This window comes from Dermacentor silvarum, chromosome 1 (assembly GCF_013339745.2).
Source record: "Dermacentor silvarum isolate Dsil-2018 chromosome 1, BIME_Dsil_1.4, whole genome shotgun sequence".
In the NCBI taxonomy this organism is placed as follows: domain Eukaryota; kingdom Metazoa; phylum Arthropoda; class Arachnida; order Ixodida; family Ixodidae; genus Dermacentor; species Dermacentor silvarum.
The window spans coordinates 73,879,932-73,905,219 of NC_051154.1; the positions used below are offsets into that span (position 1 = coordinate 73,879,932).

The following is a 25,288-nucleotide window of genomic DNA, read 5'->3' on the forward strand; positions in this document are numbered from 1 at the left end:
TTTCTTCGCTGCTTTTCTATCCTTTTTGTTTACTTCTGACAACCATTGGCTCCCCTTTCTTCTGATCTTCTCATTGATCAAATGGGATGCTTCCCTTCTACAGTTTAAAAAGTTATTCCATTTTCTGCCTACATCAGCTTCTGGTTCACCCCTCTGCTTTGATTATCTGTGTTCCCTGGATGCTTCCTGACGTTTCTCTATGGCCTTCTTAAATCGGGCAGTGGCACACGCCACCTAGCCGTGACTATTAACTTATTTTGTACTTCGTGGAGGGTGAAATTTCACCCTTGCCTTGATTTTAGTCACCAATCAGATAACCTCCGTTTGGTTATTTCTACCTGCTTATAGTCTATTTTGCCTCCACTGTCCCTAAAACCCAATGCTTTGAAAAAAAATCTGCCCCGTTGCTTTGCACTGTAGGGTTAAGCCCTTTACAGAGAAGTATGGGGTGTTCAGCCGTTTCCTCTACCTCTCCACATGCACCGCACAACGTGTTTATACCTTGGTACTTGACTCGGTACATCTTAGTCCGTAATACTCCCGTCCTGGCTTCCCGTCCTAGCCACGGGTCCGGTACAGCAGCGCCGTGGCGCGGGAGTTCACAAGAAAAGGTCCTCGCTCCTCCCACGCATTCGCGCGGCGCTTTGGACACTCCCCAATTAGGGTGTCTCGGTGCCCAGCGCCGCCGTCCAGGGTGGAGACAATCCCGCTGGCGCCGCCATATTGAGTCACACGAGCTGAGACTCAGCTACGCTTGCGTTCATAAATAGTGTTACTCGCGGCGCACTTCCAAGTGCTTTGCCTTGATGAGGATTTTTTTATCGGTATCGCATCTGCACATCTTTATAACCAATAGCCGTTAACTCGTCGAAGGTCCAAGACGTAAATGTATGGCGCCGGGAACATGCCCCAAGTTGCCTAATTCAATTTACATTTAATATGCCGTGTGTATGTTTGAAATACGCACTATTTTTTTTTTTTTTGCGCTTCGATGCTTGGTATACAAGGTTTTCGACCCCCTGTGTGTGGAAGTTTTTCTTTTTCGCTGTTGTATTTTGGTTTACACGTACGTCACGCCTCCTTTACCGTAGCCAGCCACTCGCGCACGTCGGTTAGTTTCCCTTGCGTTGCGCGTGCTCTTCGCGTTCGTTGCAATTATTTGACGATATCTATGCGCAATTTTACTTTTTTTTTTTTGCCCACAAAACTGTGTGCTGACAGGATTAAGCTGGTGTAAAAATAACTGCGATGTGAAAATAAGGTTTAGTTAGTGCTGTAGAGAAACATGTAACGTAACTTGTCTGTGTCAATCTTGCGTAGTACACACAAGAAACCAAACGATGCACAAAATACATTTACTTATAATGTCTAGTACAATCAATCATGAAAGAGATATGTACATGAAAAATTATATGTACTGTGTGGCGCCTGAAGGTTATGTTGAAAGACGAGATAAAAACAAAATTCGCAAGGTAGGCTCGACACACAATTCGGGATAGTGAGAGTTTTTTTTTAATTTATTCATTACATGGGGGGGGGGGGGGGGTTCAAGTGAGTACATCAACCTTATTACACACAATAGAAATCGAAAACAAGAATGCAAACAAGAAAACGCAACCGCGGGTAATATTAATCAAGATATCCAGCCAGAATACATCAGCTACCATCGAATACGTCGCATCAGCCAAACACATCGATGGCGAGTACAGAACATTTTATAAATAACCATTAGAACACTGATAACTACATTGAAAAAATAAACAACACTGCATACATATCGCGTACAAAAACCGTAAATGAAACTAAGACAGTCAAATACAGATTAGCAATGTTTTTCACTTCGAAAATATAGTCCATGATGATGTAGGGCTGTTGACTTTAACAGACGGCACCCATCCTGTCGATTTCCCTCGTACTGGTCCTCTTCAAAGTGTTTCTAAGTACAAGTAAAACAACAAAAGTGATTATTGATATGAAAAGTTGCCTTGTAAATACGGAGAACCAATTAAAGTGCTTAAAAATAAATTTTCGCGGAAGTAATACTGTATTACATCGCTTCACACGTTTCGAAGAAATGCACAGGCTACAACAGACACCATGCCAGACAGCGCCGAAACATTTTGGTCCCATGATGCCCCTTAACTCTACTACACCTGGGCATACCGTGCACAGGCATTTAAAGACCGTCACAGTACCCACTACGATCGGGAATGAGCACGAATGACCATCGGCTTACGAGCACCACGCTACGAATATATTCGTCTAAAAATCAGCTATATAACGTAACAACCTGAGATCCGCGAGATATCTGCTGAGAATAGAGAAAATCACAATGCTTCGCTTGCCACGTACACAACAGCCGCTCTCCCCAGAAGAAGCAGTGCGTTCTTTAGTCCCAAATAACCAGTAGCGAAAAAAGAAACTGAGGGGGAAAAAAAAAGAAACAAGAGACGCACGATGTGTGCTTCCCGTGAAAAAGTAAAATAGGTGGTTTACATGACGATTTGTAGCTAATGTAAGGCTATTTCGCGGCGAAGCATTTTCGTCAGTCCTTAAAATAAGGGTACTACTCGCATAGACTGCGCTGATCAAAACGGCAAAAGCCTATGCGACGCGCGCTCGCAAACCATAGGCTACTCAGCATCGGTGCAGTGCTTAGTTCGTGAGCGAACGTAGGTACGTGAGCGAGGATCAGAGAATACTTTCTTATTTATGAAAAACACGATGCGACAGTCTAAACTTTCTTGACACTTACCTCGCAAATGTAGGAGCTATCCGTTGCCTTCCAGTGATACCGCTTTACTTGGGCTTCCCATCTCTTCCTTCGCTCTGGGTCCCGGGGGAAGCGTAAACAACGAAGCCCTTTACGCGTCGATCCGGTGCACTTGGGAACACAACAGCCCGTCATGTCGACTCGATGCACTTGACAAGCTTGTCATTCATGCGGCTGAACACTGTCCAGCAAGTAGAAGCGTCAGTGAAGCATCCGCGCGCACTGTCTCTCGAACTAAGCACCGGCACCAAGCACTCGCAACCGCTCACTGTGACTCAAGATGGCGTCGCAGCGAGAAAGCGGCGGCGCGGGTGCGGTCAAAGGATGGCACCACCCTGAACGGCGGCGCTGGCATCGAGGCACCCTATCCCCAATATTCTAGGTCACTCTAGCGATAGCTGGTCAAATGACTGCGACTAGATCAGTCCTAGGTGTAAAGCCCAGGTGTGTGATTCAGCGCCACTAAGAACCATGGTGAGCGGATGTGGAACACCCTTTTTTTTTTTTAACCCGATGGCGCCACGTTAACACGTGATCTTGGAAGAGCCGGCACGTGGATAATAAACCCTCGCATGCTACCTGATGACATCAAGGATGTCAGATTCTAGACCCTCGCAATTAATAAACGAAAGAAGAAGGGGAACCGCGGGGTTCGATTTTGTTAATAACCACAGAAAGCCAACAGACAATGAAGCCAAGGAAAGCATCGGAGAAATTAAGTGTGGTTGAAATAGGAATGTACAAAATAATGAAGAAAAGGGAAATTAAAGTGAACGAAAAGATAACTTGTCGCCGGCGGGAGCCCAACCCGCAACCTCCGCATTACGCGTGCGTCGCACTACCAATTGTGCTACGGCAGTCTCTCTCCGGCTCCGAAATGGGCAGCCCACGCGTCATATACGTACTCCTGAGGAGCAGGCAGCTTTCGATCAACGCCGCGAGCAGAACCGGGAATGAGCTCTTCTACGCCGTGCCGATGCTGCAGCCCAGGCACAAGAGCAGGCTCATGCAGCCGAGCGCAAGCAAAAACTGCGTACCGAGGATCCGGCAGCCTTCCAAGCAGTGCTACAACGGAAAGCGGAGTGCAAGCGGCAATGGCGGGCGGATACAGACCAAGAAGCCGACCCAGAAATCGAACAGAGTCTCGACGTTGAACGAAAGCGACGATGGCGGGCAGATGCCGCCAACGAAGAAGCAATAATTCAGAACGACTTTAACGAACTGTCAGGATTAACCCGGTGATAAACACCGGGGCCACATGTTTCAGCTTCGCTGGTTAACCATATGTACGGAGTGCTTAGGCGGTGATTTTTTTACAGTGGAGCTGCTAAGGGCTCACTCTTCGATGGTCGCGTCCGGCAAAAAAAAAAAAAAAAAAAAAAAAAAGAAAAAAAAAACTTGCACTGACTGTATGCTGTATGTGCGAGTGAAAGCGCGCGAGAGCGAGGGACGCGCGCTTTCACGGGGAGCGAACGCACGGCGGAGAGCAAACGCGACTTATGTGCGAGTGAAAGCGCGCGAGGGCGAGGGACGCGCGTTTTCACGGGGAGCTAACGCACGACGGGGAGCGAACGCACGGGGGAGAGCAAACGCGACTTCCCGGTGGAAGGGGAGCGGCGGGCGAGGAGGGCATCGAGGCACCCTAGACTGCGTGTGCGTGCCCGCTCTCCCACTGCAGCTATCTGCCACAGGCAACCTTAAATAAAATTTGAAAGTTTCAAAATTTATTTGAGGTTGCCTGTGGCAGACAGCCCAGTTCTAGTTAATGAGCTGGTGTACTCGAAGAGGCGGACATTTCTTGCACAAAAAATTGAAATGCATAATCGACTAATTAACAAAAATGTACTAATTAAGTTTTTAACTAATTACCTGAAGCCCATATTGCAATTTACAAAGTGTAGCCGTGGAGTTCGCAAGGCGGATTCACTTAGAATTAATTCTCAGGGTGACACCAGTTTCGAGATAACAATTCCGGAACTTTGCGGAACAATGCATTGGCGTTCCAGTTAATTTTCTGCTTCAATGCAAAAAGAGAGGTTTTTTAAAGAACCAAACTGGAACGCCAATGCATTGCTCCGCAAAGTTCGGGAATTCATATATCTCGAAACTGGTGTCATCCCGAGAATTCGTTCCAAGTGGATCCGCCTTGCGAACTCCACGGCTAAATTGCAATATGGGCCATCAGGTGATTAGTTAGAAACTTAATTAGTGAATTTCTGTTAATTGGTCGATTATGCATTTCAATTTCTTGTGCAAGTAATGTCCGCCTCTTCGAGTAGACCAGCTAATGAACTAGAATTGTGCTGTCTGCCACAGGCAACCTTTAAGAATTTTTGAAAGTGTTCGCTGAAACACCCTGTATATATATATATATATATATATATATATATATATATATATATATATATATATATATATATATAAAGAATTACTATTGTACTAAGCGAAAGCGCCTGGAAATACTTCTGTCAGATACACATCTTTATCAATCACACATGAATAACCATGGAGGCCCGAAAACTTATTTCAATTTGCATTTACTTCTTGACACACTATAAAATTTATGATACAGGGACAATAAAATGCAGTGGGAGCCCAGAGGTCCCTGATCCTGCCCAGGAGCAGCAGTGCAGCGCACGTAATTAATTATGGCGCTTTACGTGCCAAAACCACGATCTGATGATGAGAAACGCCGTAGTGGGGACTCCGGAATAATTTGGACCACCTCGGTTTTTTTAACGCGCACCTAAATCTAAGTACGTGGGTGTTTTCGCATTTCCCCCCATCGAAATGTGGCTGCCGTGGCCGGGATTTGATCCCACGACCTCGCCCTTAGCAGCCTAACAGCCATTAAGAAACAACGGTTGGTCGTGCAGCGCACATAAAAAATGCACATTTGTTGAAGACAATTTTACTAATTAAACAAAAAACTGCACCTGCTGTTTAAGTCTACAGCACGAATGTATCGCTAGTGAAGTTAATCGTATTGTCGAGGTTACACACAACGAAGTAGAATCCACATAAATGACTTGCAATATTCACAAGAAAAAAAAAAAGGGGGGGGGGGGGGCAGCAGACGTGTGCGACTTTGCCGAATTACAACAAAATTTTCAGTGAGGCTGTTTTTTTTTTTCGTTCAGTTTCAATAAAAGTTTCACTTACCTGCGATTATACCGTATAGTTTAAAAACTTGCCCGTATATGACTGTGCTGTTTGAAACCGTTCCCGTATGTAATGCTAAAGCATTTCTTGTTAGAAATTCTCAAAAAGCCAGTAATTCCTTAACAAATCTAACTTCGTGTCACGGCTGTCACCCGTTCGCCGTCGGCGCGAAGTCGATGGACGGGGTATACAAGCCGGTTGGTCGTCCCCTACTCAAGCAAACACAGTGAAAAGAGTCAGAACCTGGAGTAAGCAAAAAAAAAAAAAAAAAAAAAAAAACCAAGATATTTATCGGCTGATAAATATACACAAATTAATAAAATAAAATAATAAAAATAACACAAGACAGACTAACACACCTGAATCTAATATAACACAATATATAATGAAGACAAATAAATACGAGCAATTAACAGTAGATATACAAATGAAACAGGGCGCGGATCAAATATACAAGAATACACTTAACAGTAATTGACTAAAACAAAGTTCAAAAGAAAACAAACGATGTCATACGCGTGGCCGGGCAGCAGAAGCAAGTCCATAAACCGTGAAGTCGGCGCGCAGAGCTTTCCCGAAGAATGCCGGCGGGCCGATCTTGTCGAGGTGGATGCGATTGCTGGGCTGGGTTTCCCGGGAGTCTAGATTTGACGTCTTCTCTCAAGCAGGTTGAGCTAACTTGAGGCGAACTACCGTGAGCTTCGTTGCAGACGTTCGTTTGTCGTCTCGTACGTCAACTAGTTCCTCGGAGTTCCGACGTGGCCAGGCGATACTGGACGGCACTAGCCCCCCGACGGCTTCTCAGCAGCGCATATGTTCAGCTTCTAGACTAATTAGCAGGGTCCAAAACCTGCGCTTAAATATCCTCTCCTTTCCCTAGTTCCCTATGTAGGGGAACTGCCGGTATGCAGAGTTCACCTAATTATTTCATGACTCCTCCCAAAAGTCTTGGCCGCGCCCCTTTCACCAGGGATGAAGGACGGTAGATTCGCCTCTCTCCAAGGTCGAGCCTCGGCACTGCACCACACGTACGCACACGCACACCTCTGGGTCCGTTAATCGGCGTTTCGCTTTTTCGAAACGAGATGCCACCCCGTGGGGCCACGACGTTTTTGACGCCCGTTGATCGGCGTGTCGCCTTCTCGAAATTATATGCAGCACAGTGAGGACACGACGTTTTAGGCGGCAGCAAATATGGCACTGGAAATATCATATGTAGCACAAACGCTGCGAACAGTCTGCCCACTCCACATCCGTGATCAATACACGTACTAGCAAAACTGAAAAAAAAAAAAATCTTGCGCCAATCACGCGCTCAAGACTATAAGAATATTCGCGCTTATTGCAAAGCACTTCCACACACTAAATGAAACTAAAAAATAAAAAAAAATGCTGTCGTCTTCCGAATACACGTGCGGGACACGCAGCAACGCTTTGCTTCCCTTTGTGTTTGCCATGGAGGTTTTTTTCCTTCCTCCATGGTGTTTGCGCAAGACACGCTTTGAAGGCACGGCACAAACACTTTCCAAAAGGCAAGGCCACACAACGGCTCCCTCAAATAAAGCGACCCAGTCTCAAAAAAAAAAAAAAAAAAAAAAAAATCTCGCGGACGCTTCCGTTAAGTCAGCTGATACAGCGTATCTCACCCAAAAACAAGCCTACCTGCTACAGAAAGAACGACATACCAAGCAAACAAAGTTTCAAAATTTATGCGCGCGCTAACCAGCTCTATTACAATATCATAGAGCTTCTAAAACAATTTGCGCAAAGCTCTAAACTTGCTTATTCAAACGATCTCTAGTATCGGAGATCTCCAAAAGATTAACCGAACACTCGACAGACAGGTAACGTGCCTCTCAGGCATCGCACTGTGACGCACGGCTCTCTCTCCTGTACCATGCCTTGCACACCTTGCAAGGAACCGAACGAGGGGAACCATAATGGCCCCTTTGCTTTTGTCCGCCCCCGCGCTAGAGTTCTAGTACACTATACCCGCGCCGAACGGCCCTTTCTTTGCTTCCTCACCCGGCGTCTCGGACGCGCTCTTACTGGGAACATTGCAAGCGACCCACGTGCTACACCGTACACGTGCCTTTCGAAATCCTTCACTGCCCTCCCCACAGGGTTTAGCGCCTTTTGTTTTACTCGGCTGCGTTGCCGTCTCTGCCGCATTATGGACTCTGCGACACCGCTTATTTCTCCTAGTACGCTTTCCGGTGCTAATTGCCGAGCCTTCCGCTCGCATCTCGTGGTGACCGGCACGCATCTCCTCGGTCACGATTGCCACCTCAACCGCACAGTCTGGATGATCAGCGGGTGCGTCTTGCGCTGGAGTTTGAGGTATAGTAGCGGCGCCTGGTGGCGGCGAAAAGCGTCATCTGGGTAGTACCAGCTTGGATAGTATTGAGCCTTGCCTGTGGCGAAGCACGCTTCTAGCCCGCGTTTTGCGTCGATTCGCACTTTTTTCTGCCCTGTTTCGAGTGCGAAAAGGCTCGTCACTTCTCACAGACCATGGCGACCAGGCTGCGAGCTGGCCGCAGTCTATAGTTATACGAAAACGGACTCTCCGTGTGCCGTGGGACGTAATGCTGGAAGCAGAAGACATCGGCGACGCCGATCCGGAGAGACCTAGCTCAGCCTCGAAAAAGCGTCACCGTCGTTACTGCTGCGTCGTGGGCTGCCATGAACAAGAAGGCCTGAATCCCAACATTAGATTCTACCGTCTTCCTTCAAGGCCTCACGAAGTGGAGCGTCGGGCGCGCTGGGTAAGCGAAATGGAAGACCGACATAGCAGCACACATGGCTGGTGATTCACGATTCGAGACCCGGCCACAGCGACAATTAACAATTCGACCGGTGCGAAGTGGTGAAGTGACCAGGTGTGTGCAAATGACCACAAATGGTCGGGCTGATTCGGTGACAATTCACTACCCCACTACGAGCAGCACAGGTTAGAGAGTTGAATGTACTCATCCTTGACCTCAAGCCAACACGTTGAGGCAGCACATCAAGGTAGCATTGATTACAGCACATCGTTGTTCGAGCGCTGTCATTAAAAGCTACATCAAGCGAGCAGCGCACGAGCTCGCGCTGCAGCGTGATTCGCACGTACGTACGTTACTGCGAAATTATATGCATTGCATCAGTTATTTATCAATTGCTAGAGGGACAGATGGCCGCTACTACAGCGCAGGCATAATTACTTGTCTAGCGGCATGCAGTCAAGAAAGATTGCAGGAGGCCCGCCGTTTCGCGGCATGTCGAAAGACCGCTGCCGTCGCGGCGCGTACGATCGTGCGCTCGAGCAGTTCGTACACCGCGGCATGCTGAAAGACCGCTGCCGTTGCAGCGCGTACCGTCGTGCGATCGAGCAGTTCCGTACACATGTCTGCTTATCGCTGCTGTGAATTCATTTATAGAAAGCATTTCCTCGCGTTCGTGCGCCTGAATCTAGCAGCGTGCAAACCTTACCTGAAGTTCAACTTGACACGTGCGTGACTCGCTTCACTTGCGATGGACACCGCGCTAAAACTTCGCCGCTTATTATTGCGATAGCAATTATATGGACACTTCAACCGGATGTCTGCCGTCGCCGTCGTCGTCGCCGTCGCCGTGAGGCGTTCCCGTTCCCTATAGATAAAATCTTCGCCGCGCGCCGTATGCCCGAGCGGAAGCGTGCGGGGACGCCCGCTATCACGGAGAGCGAACGCACTCAATCACCCACGCGCAAGCAAGGAAGCGGGAAGCCAGCGCCGGAGGGAGCGCGGGGGGGGGGGGGGGGGAGGGGGGGCACTTCTACTCTGCCAACAACCGCGCTCGCTCGCCCGCACCGTCTCTTATCTCCACACGGCTCTGACCTTTATGCGCCGTGCATTAGATCTCTGCACGGGCCCGGGCCGTCCGAAGCGTTTTTTTGACGGGCTCGGGCCGGGCCGGGCCCGGGCTTAAAGCCACGGGCCCGGGCCGGACTCGGGCTTGAAGCCACGGGCCCGGGCCAGACTCGGGCCCGCTCATTAAAGGACCTAAGTAGGCCTTCGAGCACACGCGACCGTTATGCATTGCATGGTTCAATGCATTCTGTGCCAAGCTGAAGTGACACGTGCAAAATGACTGTCATCATCATCATCAGCCTATATTTATGTCCACTGCAGGACGAAGGCCTCTCCCTGCGATCTCCAATTAACCATGTCTTGCAATAGGTGATTCCAATTTGCGCCTGCGAATTTTCTAACTTCATCACCCCACCTAGTTTTCTGCCATCCTCGACTGCGCTTCCCTTCTCTTCGTATCCATTCTGTAGCTCTAATGGTGCATCAGTTATCCATCCTACGTATTACATGGCCTGCCCAGCTTCATTTTTTCTTCTTAATGTGAACTAGAATATCGGTTATCCCCGTTCTCTGATCCACACCGCTCTATTGACTGTATATCTTATCGGATGACTATATCTTATCGAAGAAAATAGTAAAACAGATGATGTTATCATTTTAACAGCCGAGCTGTTTCAGCCGGGCGCAATGTGCCTGCTGAATCAAAAAAAAAAAAAAAAAGTGCCGATCCTGGTAGCATTGTAAAAAGGGTCCAAGCGCAATGGCACATACACCTGTGAACTAGCGAAGCTGAGCGCGGATAAGTCTAGCTAAGAATGGTGGGGACTACTTAAACTTAGTCAGTCATCGATAGGCAATTGATAGCCAATCAATAGCTAGTCGATAATCGATCAATAACCAATAAATTCCGGAAAATTCTGTGGGTGACTTGGTAGTGCTTAGCCTAGCCCAAATACGTGACCAATATCTTGCAATAGACAATCGAAAGCCAATCAATAGCTAATCGATAATTAATCAATTATAAATAAATTACGGGGAATGCTGGGGATGACTTGGTAGTGCTTAGCCTAGCCCAAAAGCCAGGACTAGCTAGGTGCCTATCAGCTCCGCTGTCTCTTTAGCATTGCGCCGGCAGTGCAGGCTACGCTATTTTTATTTTCCACAAAAACAAACATCGTTTCCGCGTAAGGAAAAATAAATTATACAAAGAACCACTCCTCAAACCATTTCCATGTTACCGCTTTTGCGATTGCACTATTACCAGTGTCGATACTATTGCATTATTTTAGCGCTAAGGCCAGTTATTTTTGTGCTTCAATGCATAAAACAGCGTTTTCCGCAAATAGTTAACTGGAACGCCCATTCATTTCGTCGGACACTTTGAAAATTAATATCTCGAAACTGGTTCAGTCCTGGGAATTCAGTCCAAGTGGATACGCCTTGCGAACTCAGCAGCTATAATTCGTAGATTGAAAGATGTGCCGTAAAATGAATAATTAGAAACTTAATTAGCGTTTTTGACCATCCATTAGGCCATCCATGTCAGAATTAGCTTGGAACTACATAAAACAATTATCCTCCTTAGAGCGTCGTCGCATTAATGCGAACGCAAGAAATCCTGAGATATGGTCAATTCCATACTTCAGAACACTCTATAAGCATCAGTCGTTAATACATAACCTACCATTCACTTTGAACAAACACAAAAATGTCGATAATTTCAGTAAGAAAGAACTCAGCCCATACGTTGGTAGCTTGTAAAATATCTGATGTGATTATTATTCTGCCTTCGTGTATGGCTCTGAGTATATAATGTACATCCTGTTTCGTTTTCTTAGCAAATGTTAATCTTGTAAAATTCAGTCTCATGCTATGTTGTATAGCTGGTGTTGCGTTGTTTTGTATAGCTAGTATTGCTATTGTTTATTTTATATAGGCTGATGATGATGACGATTGCTATTGTAGTGTTGTTTAAAATGCATTATGTTAAAACTTTTCCCAATTCTCTCAACTCGCCGTGACGGAAATATTCTCTGTTTTTCCGTTCATAGCTATTTCGTCTGTGAGGAATTTCAGCGACAGCTAGAAATATATGTGAATTACTGTACATGTGCGCACACTGTTTGCTGACGTACTATTGCCTTGCCTGGTGTTTTGGGTCACGTCCAGCTACGTATGTAGTTTTTGTCCAAAATGACCGTCCAGCATGTAAACTGGAGAATAAATTGATTTGATTGATTTCGTCAGACACTTTGAAAATTATTATCTCGAAACTGGTTCAGTCCTGAGAATTCGTTCCAAGTGGATACGCCTGCGAACTCAGCGGCTATAATTCGTAAATTGAAAGATGTGCCATAAAATAATTAATGAAAAAGTTAATTAGCGTAATTATGTTAATTCTTCAATTAGGCGTTCTGTTTTCTCGTGGAAGTAATGACCGCCTCATCGAGTAGTTTAGATCAAGGATTATTATATAATTGTGCAATCTGCAACAGGCAATTTTTAAAAATTTCGTTCAGCTAAAATGAAACACCCTGTATATTTGCATACTAAATGACATCATAGAACCATATCGTAAAAATCAAGGTAAGTGCATGGGCACCAGCGGAAAAATAGCAGCACAGGCAATGGGCCGGATTACTGATGTTCCCGTGGGAGAAACAAAGATTTCGGCCTTTTATTGCTTATACACTGCAGCTGATTAAACCTCGAGAACGTGAGGCCGAAAGATAGGGTACAATCTGTTAGTAAAAAACGATTTTTTTTCTCTTACAGGCCGGGCCTGGTCATGCACACGCGGGCCCTAGCTAAGCTTAGTAATGAACGCCCGGGCCCGGGTCGGGCTTGGAACCACGGGCCCGGGCCGGGCCCGGGCTGGTCTCGGTCATGTACGCCCGGGCCCGGGCCGGGCTCGGGCTCTGTATTACGGGCCCGGGCTGGGCTCGGGCCTTGTAAAGCGGGCCTGGGCCGGGCTCGGGCTGAAAAATCCGGCCCGTGCAGTGCTCTACCGTGCATTCGCCGCTCAGTTTCCGTTGAAGCGATAGACCGCACGTACCTTCGCCCGCTGCGGCGTATATACGCTCGCTGCCAGCGTTTTGACAGTCGTTGTCCGCAGTCATTCAGTGTGATCTATTCGTGTTTGTTTGTGCGCGCTCACACCACGCTTGTTCATTCAGTTAGTAATAGTCGGGCCACATTTTCCAACGCACGCTACATATGCAATGCTGCCCGGATCGGCAGTGCAGCACTACAGGTGTGTCCCTTCGCACGCGCTGCCCACGGGAAGCGCTTCTCATCAACACCACGGTTTCACACGCGCCTTCTTGTAGTCATCGAGTCTCTCTTCATGTCGGTCTACTTACGCCGCAGCACACCTGTTTACTTAATCAGCTCATGTTTACTACAATTCATATTGCTACCAAAGCCGCTCACCTTACTTCGTATGACATTGCTGTGTTGCTGTCGCATTCATTGCTTCGCCCTTAGGGCAAAACTGTGATATTTTTTCTTGAACGGTGTACACGTATTCGGCGTTGCATAATTTCTTGCTTTTATGCAGCATGCCACCCATGGAAAAATCTTCGGCGCCCGATATTCGCTGCAACCCGTGGTACAACACAACCGAAAGTGGCGGGTCCATACTGTAAACGTGCTTCCCGAGAGAGAGAGAGAGAGAGAGAGAGAGAGAGAGAGAGAGAGAGAGAGAGAGAGAGAGAGAACAACTTTATTTAAAAAAAAATAGACCCCAGTCCGGGTCCACCAAAAAGAGCGAGGAAGTTTAAGGTGTACTAGCAGTGCTTTCATAATGTCTGGGGAGGAGTCCGCCAGCCACTCCTCCAGGGTCGCAGGTCTTCTTGTAGTAGGTATTTAACTGAGGCTCCCGCGCATGGCTGCATGGGCACCCGGACAATCCCACAGAACATGGGCGTTATCCGGGAAACCACAGCATGCCACACAGGTGGGAGGCCCGTCATTGCCTTGTATGTATAGTGCTGTATGTGGGGGGTCAGTAGAGAGTGTGTTTGCGCACGCCGCACTAGGGCCGCCTCGCGTCGCGTCATGGAGTGGGGTGGATTCGGATAAACTCTGCAGTTGCTACGCATTTCGTCTAATCTTTCGCGCCGATCGGAACGTGCCAGAGCAAGTAATTCGGTACGGTTCAGTGAATCCGGCCACCACAGGGGAGGGCCCGGGAGACTGTATCCGCACTTCATATCCGCACACGTATGGAAGGGTGGGCATCAAAGTGGTTAGCTAATGCGTTGTAATGCGCGTCTGGAATGTCACCTGTCGCGAGGGCTCGACAGGCTGCTTGACTATCTGTGCGTATCAGTATATTACGGGCATGCGGGTTGGGCATGGTAACGGCCTCTACAACGGCCGTGATTTCTGCCAGGCGTTGCGTGCTAATGTTGTAATGGAAGCCCCAGGACAATGGTACTCCCTCGGACGCTATCCCTGTCCAGTAGCCCTCGCAGCTCTGAGAAGGAGATGCGTCCGTGTACAAGATCCACTCTTCTGTGTTTTCGTGGAGATGTTGGGCTCGTGCTTGTCTTCGTCCTGGCTGTCTGTCTGGGTCCATGTGTCGTGGTACACCGAAGCAGACGACCGAGCTTGGTACAACCCAGTTTCGGATTGAGGGCGCTTTTTAGCACCAGTTTTGCAGCGCCCCCTGGGCAAGGCAAGAGCTCCTACGCGAAGCCGGAACAGGATGTACATCAGTCATGTACTACCGATTGTCGCACGGAACGAGCAAACTACTAAATTTTAATACGTGCAAGGATGAGAACCTAGTGCAAGGCATTTAGAAGTATTTATGCTGCTCTTTACAGTAAAACACATCAACTTAAATTAATAAAGCACGCGTCGGCGCCAGTTTCGGCACGTATTTGCTGCCCTCATAGCGGCAACACCGGCGTGACGTCGCTCAAAGTCGTCGCCCGCGTGCGGTACGACTTGTAGGAAAGTTGGTCTTTATTCTATGTTGTAGGGGACGAGCGAACGCGACAGCCATCTCCGTCGCGTCGCTTGTCGCTGTCGCGCGCAAGATCGCGTGCATGCGGTTTATACTTGCAAGAATTATTGGTCATTTCCTGGTGCAAATTTTCGGCAGTGGCGTAATCGTGTTGCTGCCGAAGACACCAGCAGCGAAGTAGAATACACTTTGTTACTGCAATATTAGCTGCTTTTTTTTTTTTTTTTTGAGCTCTGCGCCACCAGGTGGCAGCACCATACAGGCCGCTCACGTTCACGGTTCCGCCCGAACGCCCAAATGCCCGAGTTTACCCCATTACCGGACAAGCTAAAGCTCTCTAATAGGCAGGTATCCAAAGTTTACGCACATTCTCGTCTCTGGGAAACGTGTGCGACGGCGTGTCACGACCGACGATGCTGTTATAACAGCAATGTCTGGGCATTTCCTTCCGCCGCGACGATCGCGTCAATACCTGGTACGGTGGCTAGAAGGAAACACTGCGACAGCTGTGGCCGACCTTGGCCGCGGGTGGGTGTTATGATGTCAAATTTCAGCTTCTGCCGGCGGCCGCTTGGAGGCAAGGTGCAACAGAAAATCGCAAAAAAAAAAAAAAAGGATGTTTCTCGTTCTCTTTTTTTGAAAGCAGCTTGTTGTATTCGTCATTTTCAACAGTTCAACTTTTGTTCCGACGCAAAAAAAGCACCCGCCAACTTTTGTGTCCGTATCCCGTTAACGGGTCGGCGCCCGTTTCGTTCCTCTCGAGCCGATAAGGGGAAGAGTGATCCTAGCGGGTTGAGAGTGGGGTCCTCAGGCAGGGGCGTAGCCAGAAATTTTTTTCAGGGGGGGGGGGGGGGGGGCAAGCGTCTGCTTTCCTCTACGTGGCATGATCGACAATAAATATCGGTAGGTAAAGCAGACTCTATACATGAATATCAAAGACCCCCTCACCCCTCGCGTGTGCTTGTGAAGAAATTAAGTAAAATGTAAAGTAAGCTCAGTAAATTACAGTAAGTACGACAGGTACAGTGGGCGTTAGGAGCAACGGTCTCTCATCGCGCCACTGAATGGACCAGTCTTCGAAAACGCATCATTGAGACGACCCGCCCGATCGGAGAAGACATCATTAATTGTTAATCTTCGTTAAGCGTAGATGGCGTCGTCCTCGTCGGGGCGAAGTGCATTTCACAAGTCAAGGCCGGCTATACACGTGAAAATGCATGCGTGACCAGGCTATACCTACTCCCATAGCAATAGCTTGTTCGCTGCGTCTTTGCGCTAGAAAACTTAAGTACGCGCAAAAACGCGTAATGCTTTTTTTTTTTTTTTTTCGGAAGCTTTCGTCGCCCTGCTCCCTCTACGAGAGGGTTGCATTCCTGCGGCGAGTGCATGGGCCGCTGCGTCTTCGGCTGTGTGCGAGCGTGCAGCCGTCATTTGCCTTCACGTCAACAGATTCAGAATCGTACAGAATATTTCACCGCACAGCATAGATATGGCATGTGTACGCATTTTAAGTAGTGCGTGCAACTCATTTCTGCTTCACTTACGCCGGTGCAAACAGGAAGCGGCCTTGTACCTCACAGAATCTCGACTGATTGGTGTACTAGGGATGCAGGAATGAACTCCGGTCTTGTTCAGTGCATAGTGCACATAATCAATTTCTCAGGACGCGTGAACTCCGACGAGAACTGTCAGCGCCTGCAACAAGAGTTTACTTACGCTGTACTGCGCACAGCAGTAATCCATGCTTATCGGCTGTCTGTTTCGTGCATTCTGTTGCGAGTCGGTGGAATTTCACTGCTGGCATCAACCCCTTCGTGTGTACATTGCTGGTTTGGGATTCCACAACAGAACAGCAACTACCAGCCTTGCGTAATTGCTGGTTTGGGATTCAACACAACAGTAACTACCAGCCTTCCGTAGGGGCGCAATCGCTAACAAGAGACGTTTCGCGCGCAGACTAAGGTTACGTTCACACTTGGGAAGCGGCAAGCGGGCGGAAAGGCCAAAGCGGCCGGAAAATCTTTTCCGCGCATGTCCAAGTTGTACACATTTGTTTTGCTACCGCCGCTGCCGCTTTCGTCCACATCCATCTAGTCTGCGTACGTTTGTCGGCGTGGTGGCACTCATTATCGCATTATTTCGAGCGGTATGTTCATTCATTGACCCACCCGTCATCAAAAGTGATCATTTTGCGCAACTTCGCGCGTCATCTGCGACCTTGGGTAAATTCCTCGTTGGCGTTCCGCGATTATTCTCACACGGGCGCGGTAGCGCTGAGTCACAGGTTGGTGCCTAGGCGTGATTATATTTCTTTAATAGCTTTTATTTACAAGTTGTAATAACATTTCATAATTTCGTATTATTGTCGGCGCCTCCAGGACACCAAAGCGGCAACGGGAACACCAAAGCTAAAGCCCGGGCTGGCCCTGGTGTTGGGGCTCGCCAAAGCCTGCGCGTCCTACGTGAGGCCTACGCTCCCAATCTATCGTCGCGACGAGAAAAGCACCCGGCGACTTCTGCAACATACCGTGCACGTGCGAGGAGAATTATATAGAGCGCCAACGAGGAATCTGCCTAACTATTGTCTGCCATGGAAGTGGAAGAAGAAATGGCTTTTATACTTCTACCTACTTGTTTTCTAGAAATGGACAATGAATAAACGGAAGACGCGGACACCTCGGAAACGGTGGTGGTGGGTTCGCCTGGCTTTGCAAAAGCGCGAGTAGTTGGGTCACGCCAAGGCTTCGTTGCCGAACCTCCGGTCGCGCGACATTGAATAATATCGCTAGTATTGCTGACAGTACGTTTTAGTACCACTCTTGTCGTAGAGCAAGGGGTGGTTCTTGATCGCGTCGATCAGCATTGCAGCCTGCACTTTTGGTGCCATGTTCAATTTTACGACCGGTTGATTACATGCTAGCGTAGCTTCCGGTCTAGCAGAACGACATACCGCCGCGTTTCAGCTTCGCCATAGCGAAAAAATCGGTCCGAGACCAATTTGGCTCGCCGCTTGCTGTTCTGCCTGTTTTGCCGCCTAGGCGGGTGGATTTTTGCAAGATTTTGCCGCTTCCGACAGCTCCGAGACCAAGTGTGAACGTAGCCTAAGATCCTGCGCGAGCGCGGCCTAACCGGCACCTGAAGGGAAGAGGCGGAAATGTATACCGGAAATTTCGACCACCTGGGGTCTTTAACGTGCACCTAAATCTAAGTAAACGGGCCTCGAGCATTTTCGCCTGCATCTAAAATGCGGCTGCCGCATTTGTTGCTTCCGAATGCGGCTGCCACATTCTCGCCCAAAACCTCAGAGAGTGTCAAAGCCGTGACAATCACCGTGACAGTTTTTTTTTCCATATGCAGAAATGATACGCTGTAAATTACCAACCCAAACGGAAGCGCCCAGGAATGAAATTGTGATAGTAACACCGGTTCCTTGAATTATGTCAGTGCGAAGTGACGAGAACAAAGGGTGGGTAAGTGGGGCGGGGGGGGGGGGGGGGGCTGCGGAAAAAATTTCGGGAAGGGGGGGTTTGAACCCCCCCCCCCCACCCCCCCCCTTGGCTACGCCCCTGTCCTCAGGGTCCCGCCGATGAGGACTCGAATGTCCGACACAGTGCCCAGGGCGACAGCGAGGTGGGCCGGTCAGAACGGGCGAAGGTGGTGGAGCCGAGGTGACGTGTGACCGCTCAGGTCGCCGGTCATATTCCCTCTCGGGCCACAGGGAAAGCGCATATTGCTACCAAGGAGGTTTTAATTTAAACCTCCTTGATTGCTACACATGCAAAGAAGAGACGCCGTGAACATGCACAGTGGGAGATGGAGTGATTGTGAAGAGGAATAGCGCGCCTCTTTCTCTTCACAACCACGCTCGCGCTCTCTGTACGTTCATGTTCGCGGCATCTATTCTTTGCTTGTGTAGCAATATGCGCTTTCCCTGTGGCCCACCAGGCATGCGAGCACCGCGGCGTCGAAGCACAAACGGAAAGGGCGCAGACGCTACATTGATCTCGACGGTGCCGCGCGCCAAATAAGCGTCATTTTCTTCTTCAATAAAATCACTACTACTGCCACGCCTTGCGGACCACAGGGAAAGTGCATATTGCTACACATGCAAAGACGAGACGCCGCGAACGTGAACAGCGAGAGTCGAAGTACAAAGGGAAAGGGCGCGATTCTCTTCTCCACCTCCAGGCGCCTTCCTCCTCCGGCGCTGCATGCCGTCAGCGACCACGGGGTGATATCGTCGCTGTTGCAGCGCGCGTGCTGCATGTTGCTGGGTGACGTAAGAAGAATCGAGGGGCGCGGCTTCGCGCTCGCTGCAGCCTACAATAGTTTCGGGTTCACGCACTCTGATAGCCGAAATTCGTCGTGCCACAGTTCCGCGGGCAATCCCATTCTTTCCATATCCAAAAGTTGGTACGGCTTGTGCGGAGAGCTCCTTTCAATTGCGCCATTACGATGAGTCCCTCTGAAACTAAAAGTTTAAAAGTTAATTAATAGATGTTTGTTAATTAGTGACTAAATAGCCCGCATCACCCGTCACCCTGTGGTCGCCCCACTGACGGCATGTCTTCGAAGAAACCGCAGCTTTATTTCAAAACGGCTATTTTTAAATATTGCTTTTCTCGAAACTCACAAACTGCAAGTAGCAGAGAATTATACGTCCGTGTGATGTCGCGGTATTCGCGAACGGTCCACGCCACTTGACCAAGCGGAGCTGCAGCGGCGAATCCAACGCTGTCTTGGCTCGCTTTCTCCATGGCCGCGAGTTTGCGTTTTGCGCAGAAAACCATAGCGCTGTATGTCGCGCGCGGTTTTACTCACCGACGGCTGTAAATGTTGGTGATGGCGTATGTATACGTCACTACTCCCCGCTCGAGGCGGGCGATTTGAACTGCGCTATATATTTATTTATTATTTATTAATACTGTCGATCCCATCAGGGATCATAACAGAAGGGCATGTACATAGTTGTCTTACAATATTACGATAACAATTAATACAATATTTAGTTTACATAGAATATATTGACAATTAGCAAAGACAAACAGTAAGGTTGGCAGAAATAACAAAGCAAATAAATCGTATTAAAAAATGAACGAGTACAAAAAAAATGGTGGCACGTCTCCTCCATCACGACTACCAACGTCGATGACCATGAGCAACCGTCGTGCATATGGAAGCTGCACTACGCTGCACACGCTAGCACAACGCGAAAGACGAAGCACGTAACTGACACACTAATACAACGCGCAAGACAAAGCACGTAACTGAATCGTCACCGAGTCAAATCAGCGCGTACAGCGCGTCGTAATTGCAGCCTCCGCGATCAACTTCAGAAACATTTTCAGAGCTAATTGCGGAGGCCATGCTCCGCTGTGCTGAGTACGGTGAACGCCACCTAGGTGGCGTTGGTAGTGCTTCTTGATGCCAGCGTCCCTTCGAATGCTGGCATCGAGGCGTCGTAGTGCTGAGACCACCGAAGCGTTCACTGTCGGTGCGCGTTAGTGTCATAATGCAGTACTTCTCTTTTCTGCTCGTAGGCGGCGGCACCGCCCCAAGCAAGAGCGCGGGTACACGGAGGAGTGTTAGATATATAAGGCGCGTCTGTGTAGCTCTCTGCAAGGGAGACAATGGTCAAAGGTGAACGAAATCGTAGCATTAATTACAACATATACATTGCATATGCTTTGGAATAGCAAGAGGTAATGAAATAGGATAACAATTATAAGCGGTAAAGAATGGTAGTTAGTAATAACAGAATAATACAAGGCAAAAACTTTATAATAAACAACTGGTAAAGAGGTAAAAGTTAGCATAAATAAACAAAGGAACTCAGCTATGACAAAGTACAAGGTATTAATATTAGGTTTACACAAGAGGTGATAATCTATAAATAAATTGGAATATTGTATACAATAAAATAGCATAAAATGACACAGAAATGAATGGTAACACATGTAGGTCAGAATTGTGAAGCATGCAATTTGTTTTCGACTAATGTTAAAAAAGCAGATAAGGTTGGGCTGTTTGTAATGGTAGGGTCCAGCTTGTTCCATTCACGCGTCATTAAAGGAAAAAAGGAATGCTTATGACTTTCCGAATGAATTGGGTGTTCGTTTAATGTTAGAGTGTGTTTATGTCGGGTGGGTCGGGTTTGTGTTGTGGATAAGTATTTTGAGCTGTCTATTTTTATTTCGTTATGAATAAGTTGGTACATCATTTTAAACCGCGCAAGCTTTGCTCGGTTTTGTAAAGTAAGAATACCGGCCTGTTTTAGCAATTCCGTGGGTGAGTCTGTTAACTTATATTTATTGTAAATACATCTTAGTGCCTTCCTTTGAACTGCTTCCAGTTTGTTAATGAGTTCTTTAGTGAAAGGAAACCAAACGACATTAGCATATTCTAATACTGATCTGACAAATGTGTTATATGCTAGTAGCTTTGTGTTTGGGGGTGCTAGTCTGAGACGTCTGTTTAGAAAGAACAATTTTTTTGTGCGGTCGAGGTAACGTTGTTAACATGGCGTTCCCATCTAAAGTCGTGTGTTAATGTCAAGCCAAGGTACTTGTACTCCTTCACTGTGTTAAGTGTAGCGTTATTTATAGTGTAGTTAAATTCTGATCTGTGTTTTTTCCTCGTAATTGATAGTGTAGCCGATTTCTTAATGTTCAAAGTCATTTGCCATTCGTTACACCATTTGTGTACTAATGATAAAGCGTCATTCAAAGCTAGATGATCCTTATACGAATTAATTACCTGATACAGAACACAATCGTCAGCAAAAAGTTTAACATTGACAGAAATATTAAATGGCAGGTCATTAATGTATATAAGAAATAAAACTGGAGCGAGAACACTTCCTTGTGGAACGCCGGATATGACCCTTCTTTTAATTGAATGTTGCTGATTTACTTCTACAAATTGTGTGCGATTAGTAAGATAGTCTTTGATCCAATCGAGAATAGGTCCTTTTCCCAAGGTAAGTTCGAGTTTATAAATTAATTTCTTATGTGTTACGCGATCGAAAGCTTTTGAAAAATCTAGAAAGATTAGGTCTATTTGTTTCTGTTGATCAATGCTTGATGATACATCATGAACAAGCTCAATGAGTTGTGTGACCGTGGAAACTCCTCTGCGAAAACCATGCTGACAAGCTGTTAGTATTTGTTCCTGTTCAAGATGTTTGGTTATGTGCTTTAATATAATGTGTTCCAGTAGTTTACAGACTGTAGATGTTAGTGAGATTGGCCTGAAGTTAGAGGGTTCTGTTTTGCTTCCTGATTTATGGATTGGTTTTATTTTAGATGTTTTCCAATCCTTAGGGAGGGCGCCTGAGGACAGTGATTTGTTAAAAATTATTAATAAGTATTTGGCCATCCAGCTAGCGTATCTGCGAAGGAATGCATTTGGTATACTATCAGGTCCAGGTGATTTCTTTGGGTCTAAGTTCAGTAGTAGGTTAAGTATGCCTGTTTCGGTTAGTGTAAGCGGCTCTAGTGGCTCATTTCTAGTAGATCCTGCTTGTGATATTGTGCCGTCGTCCTCTGTGAAAATATATATATGCGGACCCTTGAGACGCAATTTTCTCGTAAACCAAGTCTTGGCACGGAACAAGCGCTGCGAGGTGGTTTCTGGAATGGTATTTCAACAGTGCACGTCGACTTAGTATTGGCCTTTAGTGTCCCTTCAAATTTTTCGTAGAAACCCTCTATATATGGGTTGTTCAATAAAGACTGAGACTGCTGCTCTGCAATCTTGATATCTGAAAATTATTATTCGGCACGTTTATCTCTTTCTATGTGCTGCCCAGTAAGTGAAATGCACGCGTTTTTATACGTTTCTACCAAGCCTAGATAACATGAGTGGATCCATCTTTCGACAACTACTTGAAACGTGCCTCTAATGTGTTTACAACGCCTGGTTCCATATCAGAGCAATGTCCATTCTTTTACCGGTCCCCAAAGCACCGTAACAATCCCCTTACCCGTTTTGCAGCCACGATGCGGCACTCTCCGACTTCTTTATGTACCTCGCGGTAAAAAGGGGCATGGCTTTAACATGAAACAATGTATAGTTAATTGAAGGCGATATATAAGTAGGTATCAAAAGATGAATTGACTCATGTTATCTAGGCTTGATAGAAACAGCGGGATGCGTTGCATTTCACTTACTGGGAAGCATATAGCAAGGGATAAAAGTGCTGATGAATAATTTTCAGAAATAAAGCTAGCTTACAGAGCATCATGCGCCTCAGTCTTTATTGAACAACCTGGAGAGCATATAGATAGGGATAAAAGTGCTGATGAATAATTTTCATAAATAAAGCTAGCTACAGAGCATCATGCGCCCTAGCTTACAGAGCATCATGCGCCTCAGTCTTTATTGAACAACCTGGAGAGCATATAGATAGGGATAAAAGTGCTGATGAATAATTTTCATAAATAAAGCTAGCTTACAGAGCATCATGCGCCTCAGTCTTTACTGAACAACCCGCGTATACATGACGCGTTTCGGCGGCGGCAATACGGTGTGTTGCCTCAATGCTAATCATATAAACGCTTGCATTCATCGTGAAGTGGGTTCTGCTAGAATTTTTATAATCTTGGGGGCTCTCCTGACACGTCCGTTTGCTGCTATGCTTTATTTTCTCGTGCTAAACAATCTCACCGCATTACATGTCTGTATTGCGGTGAAGCTTATTAAAACGCGTCAGTCTGCACAGAACGCCTATATGTATATAAGTATATGCATGTATATATATGTATATATGTATATATGCCTATATGTATATACGCCTATATGTATATATGTATATGTAACGCCTATATATGTATATAAGTTATATACATACCGGGTGTTTCAGTTAACACTTTCAAAAATTTCTAAAGGTTGCCTGTGGCCGAAAACACGATTCTAGTTCAGGAGCTGGACAAAAAAAATTTTAATGCATAATCGACTAATCCGACCAAAATTCACTAATTAAGTTTTCAACTAATTACCTTATGGCTCATATTGCAATTTACAAATGTTAGCCGCGAAGTTCGCAAGAGGGATCCACTTGGAACGAATTCTCAGGGTGACACCAGTTTTGAGATATTAATTCCCGAACTTTGCGAAGAAATGCATTGGCGTTCCCGTTACTTTTGTGCTTCAATGCATAAAAAGTTAATAAAGTAACTGGAAAGCCAATGCACTTCTGCGCAAAGTTTTATATCGAAACTGGTGTAATCCTGAGAATTCGTTCCAGGAGGATCCGCCTAGCAAACTCTACGGCTAGAATGTGTAAATAGCAATATGGGCCTTAAGGTAATTAGTTAAAAACGTAATTGGTGATAATTTGTTAATTAATCCATTAGGCATTCCAATTTTTGGTGCAAGTAATGTCCGCCTCTTCGAGTAGACCAGCTCATGAATAAGAATTGTGCTATCTGCCACAGGCAAACTTTAAAAATATTTGAAAGTGTTCGCTGAAACACCCTGTATAATCCAAAGACGTCTACGGCGATTCTACAAGAAAGTTTAAAAACTCTTTGCAGTGTAGGAAAACTTACGTCATGTTGTCGTGTTATATGTTGTTCACTTCACAGCAGAAAAAACAGCGCCGATGAAATTACTTCCCAAAAAGCAGCGCGTTCGCCGTTCAGTGTCGTCTGCACAAAACACCAAGTCTTCGTCTGTTACAGCGTCCCCTTGTTTCAGCAGATACCAAGATAACTTGCACTTAACTCATTTAGCGAAATATTATCAAATTAGTTGTCACCGGACAAAATAATGAATTAAAAACAATAAATATGGTAACAATGAACGCGTTCGTCTGTAACATTATTCGAACAAGAAACAGACGACGCGTTTTCACGACTGCACCGAAGCTCACTGCCGCCGTACTGCAATCTCCGCTGACTAAAAATGTCGTTTCAGAGCCCCTTAGACGTAAGTGGTGTGTTTATTAAGTGCTCCTGAACCATTTTGGTGTTCTGAGCACACTAAATGAAACGATAAACATGTAGAATCGCATGCACTCGCTTAATTTGCAGGGAACATCTAGTCCTGACTATGGAGCAAGAGATCTTCATGAAGAACTGGAGCGATACCGACGAATGTCTATAGAAACCCTACAACAACTACAGGAGACTGTGAAATTCAAAAAGGTAATGTATCGAGCTTGAACTAGATCGGCGCTTTTTGGAGAGTATGATTCGTAACAATGTGCCGTGTTTACTTACAGGACAAGGAGAAAACAGGTAATAAGCTTTTCCTCCTGCCAGACGTGCGGCTGAGCTGCTTTGCTAATGACCGCCATTTGCTGCACCAAATGTTTTCAGAAATGAACGACGAGATGTCAAGGATTTCCGACCCACTTTCCCCGATACCAGAAGCACCTGATAACACTGAGATGATAGAACAAGAACTGAGGGAATGTAAGTACTACTGAGAAAGAAAAAAAGTCACTCTCAGTGTACGGTGGTACCTTAATTTTGCTTGTCCGAATTGCTAAAACAAAATGAAATATTCGTTTATTTGTGAGACTCCCTTCGCTTTTTTTTTCCC

The 25,288-nt window shown here is 46.6% G+C and overlaps 1 protein-coding gene across 2 annotated transcripts in view; it reads left to right on the plus strand.

Annotated features, from left to right (window-relative positions):
* Positions 1-25,288, plus strand: part of LOC119466155 (uncharacterized) — a 50,253-nt gene that overhangs the window by 19,068 nt on the left and 5,897 nt on the right. The gene's annotated exons all lie outside the window — the stretch shown is intronic.